General features: G+C 35.2%; 1 long non-coding RNA gene across 1 annotated transcript; it reads right to left on the bottom strand.

Annotated features, from left to right (window-relative positions):
• Window positions 1–207: 207 nt before the first annotated feature.
• On the bottom strand, window positions 208–2,920 carry LOC129002157 (uncharacterized). The gene is made up of 2 exons (XR_008491547.1): window positions 2,795–2,920; window positions 208–645 (listed from the first exon to the last, which is right to left on the bottom strand). It is a non-coding gene; the product is annotated as an uncharacterized LOC129002157 (long non-coding RNA).
• Between the last annotated feature and the right edge of the window lie 942 nt (window positions 2,921–3,862).

The following is a 3,862-nucleotide window of genomic DNA, read 5'->3' as shown; positions in this document are numbered from 1 at the left end:
TTTTGAGATTGGCCACCTTTTGAGGGCCAATTTAGATTAATGTAGCATTAGTACTTCTTCACTTGATAACGTGAGGAGTTTATCCACCTCCAGAAACGTTGTGTAGTTTAAAACAAGACACGTTGGAAAAGTCCAATTAAATAATATAACAAGTTTAAGGATTTAGACAAGAGTAGTAAATGATAAAGCAAATGGACAAACAGGAACACATGAGGGATACACACTTGTCTTTATTTTAAAGAGTGTTAAAAACAAACAACCGAGAATTGAAATAAAATTACAGTACTTTGAGTTTAAACAACTAGGTACATATTCAAATTTTACTGTACAAACAAATTACATTAGCAGATAACATCACGTCAAAATGAAAATGACACCATTTTATTTACAGCCAACACCCTAACTTTGACAGCTATTTAATCTGTGATTCATAACAACATTTACAACATGGAATGGTACAAGTTGATCTATGTTACGTGTTTATATTTACAAATAAAAATACTGCCTACGACTCTTAAGTACCAGACGATCTAATTGTAAATTAACACAACAGTTCTGAAGTAGTTTAATTGTCTTTCTTCATACGAGTACTTGTCATTCTGTATATGATGGAGTCACGACCGGGATCCATGCAAGCTGTCACCACTGTAAACAAAGGTATTTAGAAAAATTACAAAAAATAAAATTATCATGGATAAATGTAAATGTGGTAAATCAATATTGGTCACTATGATGTAATCCACTGACTAAAATCCATTATCTGTTATCGGGATTCATTATCAGGGTGTCAAACAGTTACCGTTTATCATCTGTGATCTTTTGCAAATAGTAATGATCTAGAGAGTGTGTAGCTGAGTGGTTATAGTGGTTGCCGGTTCGATCGTGAGCTAAGTCAGAAAACTTTTCTATATTTTCAATCTGGACCTTGCTGTTGGGTGTTAAATAAACAGTCCTGGCTACAGAAACAGCCAATCTTAGTCAGTAGGTATTTTACTCCATTTTAGAGTTACTGTAGGATCTAAAGAATACCTTCACTCAAAGTACACTAGGGATGGACGGGTCTCAACCTCAACTTTCGAGATTCAAAAAATCTCATTAGTTCGAGCGAGATTGACTTTTTCAAGACAAGATTATATAAAAAAAGAACGCCTTCTAGAAGGAAACGCAACATCAACACGCTCCTATATTGCGGGTATTGCACAGACTTTCTGAAGGAGTTTATTAACTGTGTACATCTGAAAAATTGGTTTATCTGGTAATTCGTTTATCCATTATGACCCTAGTCCCGTCTGTACTGGATATAATAGGTTTTAGTACTATCATATCACTAAGATCATATCTGATCATATCACTAAGATCAGAAATAAAATAACACCGTACAAGCTACTAAAATAATTTTTCTTTGTGATACAGTATTTTTAGTTGGGGTGTACATGTTGTAAAGTTTTGGTTTTACATTAAAGATGTATTACTTAAGTTCCTGTAAGCTTTTGTTATTTTTGTAAGCTTTTATGTATCAACCTTTGTAATAAATACCTAGTTATTGTACATAAGTTGTTTTTAGCAAATTTTTCTATAGGGAAGTAGCTATTACCGTAGGTGGCACAGTAAGACCTAGGCCCGGGACCGATTTACTTTTTTCATTTTGATGTCCTCAGAGGTCAAAAACGCCAACTGTTCAAAATATTATGTATATATATATTTATATTTGTGTCCGTGAATGTGATAACTTGAGTAATTTTTGTCCGACTTTAATAACATTTGGTTTAAACGTGTTAAAGGCGGGATAAACTTGAATGAGTTCGCGAACCAGCATGCTCGGGACCATAGGAACAGGGTTTTATGGAGAAAAATTGGTTTTTCTCATTTTTGACCTTCAAAACACAAAAATTTCCCAATTTCTCTTTAGACCTTTTTAAAGAGCTTAAAAAAACAAATAATTTAGTATATGAAAGTATTTTTGTTTGATTATTAGTAACGGAGAAAATTTAAAAAATTTTTAATTAAACATTCCCATGTTATTCTTATGGAGAATATTGTAAAATGTTGTAGTTTGCTTGTTTATTGATATATTTTGATCACACTTGGCAAATTTATTTATTTTGTACTAAGCTATTAATATTTTACTAAAAAATACACGTTATTAGTTTCCTTGTAGCAGCAAACCTAGGTACTGGTTAAACCTAATGTTATTTAAATATATTTAACTGAAAATCAATTCAGACAAATGGAAATTCGCTTAGTCGGCAGGTTTGCTGCGGCGGGGGTATTTATTTATAAAATATTATCGGTACTTACGTATTATACCGACCACACCGATAAATCGACTTCCAAATAAGATTTTAATTAGTTTAAATAACAAAATTTTCCCAACCTAACCCAACCTAAAACATAGTCCACCCTTAGGTTAGGTGTTTGTTTGTGTGTGAATTTGTTAGACTGCAGTTTTGGTAGTGGTAGGTCTAAGTTAACCTCTAAGGTAAACTTAGGACTACTCTTAAAAATAGATAAGTTATTAATTTAACTTTTTTAAAGGCAATAACTTAGACCTAAACTCCACTGAAAGGCCCAACTAACAATCAAAATAAACCTAGACCTTTGACTATTAATACATCCAATAGTCAATGCCTAGACCTACCACTACTAAAACTCCAATCTAACAAATTCATACACAAACACAACTCAACCTAACCAACAATCCTTTCTTGAGGAATCCGAAAAATATAGGTTAAGTGAACGTAACTTAACAAATAATTCATGCACGCAAAATATTTAATTATTGTCAATACCGTACCTAATAACAAATAATCAGCTTCAGCACACTCACAACACTTTAATTTTCATAATCATAAACATAAAACACCTTTTCAAGCAGCTCAAGTCAAAAATAAACAAACGAAACAGTAAAGAATAAACACCTTAAAATCACAATGCACAGTTCGCGACTGCAACTGTTGAAACAACTATCTAAACAGGTCCAATATGCAGTGAAGCTATTAAACAAATAGCTGTTATCCCAGGAGCTGTTCCAAGGCCTTATGTGCATGTGGAAGCTAAGGTGCTCGTGGGTACAGAACGTCGAGTATCGTCTCCCCGCAGTAATAAATCCTACTATTTTTGGAACCGCAACTGTTGAACTGTTACATTTGCGTTAAGTGTCGCCATAGACTAAGGGAGTATGTTTTATCTATGGTGTCGCTCTGTAGATTGTGGAACAGATTGGATGGAACCGTTCCTGATAAATAGTCCCTTTCCCTCGTCCCTCCCTTCGCCATTCGTGACTGGGATCTTTGCCTAAAGCCGGGTTTTCCTAGGCGCGGAAGCGGAGAGAGGAACGCGGAGAGCGGACTCCACTTGTCTTAAGCTGGATTTTCCTAGGCACGGAAGTGGAGAGCGGAAAAGAGATTAACATGGTGTTCCGCTCCACTTCTAGGAAAACAGTAACATTAAATTACCTAAGATCGACAAGTGGAGTCCGTTCTCCGCGTTCCTCTCTCCGCTCTCCACTTCCGTGCCAAGGAAAACCCAGCTTAAAGAAACTCTAACGCACAAACTCCCTCTTATACAGGGTTAGGCAAAAGTCTGGAACCCCCCAGTTAACTTTTTAACGCGTTGCAGTAGGGAAACCAAACTCGGCACATATGTACAACATAAGAAATTGCACTTTTTCATCAAAGTTACAAATTTGCCCGAGCCCCCAAAATGGGATATTTCGGGGGCAGCCCCAAAATTTCAAATATAAACACCTATCATGTGACCCCTCATTTTAAAGGGTTTATCAAGAGAAATTGAATGGTGCAAACCAGAGGTCAATATTGAACCCCTAAACCAAATGGCAGCCATTTCAATTATTTAAGATTAT

The sequence above is a fragment of the Macrosteles quadrilineatus genome, unplaced genomic scaffold (assembly GCF_028750875.1).
Source record: "Macrosteles quadrilineatus isolate MER2022 unplaced genomic scaffold, UCM_ALF_1.0 Scaffold_9__3_contigs__length_116548681, whole genome shotgun sequence".
NCBI lineage: Eukaryota > Metazoa > Arthropoda > Insecta > Hemiptera > Cicadellidae > Macrosteles > Macrosteles quadrilineatus.
Note: the sequence above shows the minus strand (reverse complement) of the source record. Positions and strands in the feature narration are given on the sequence as shown.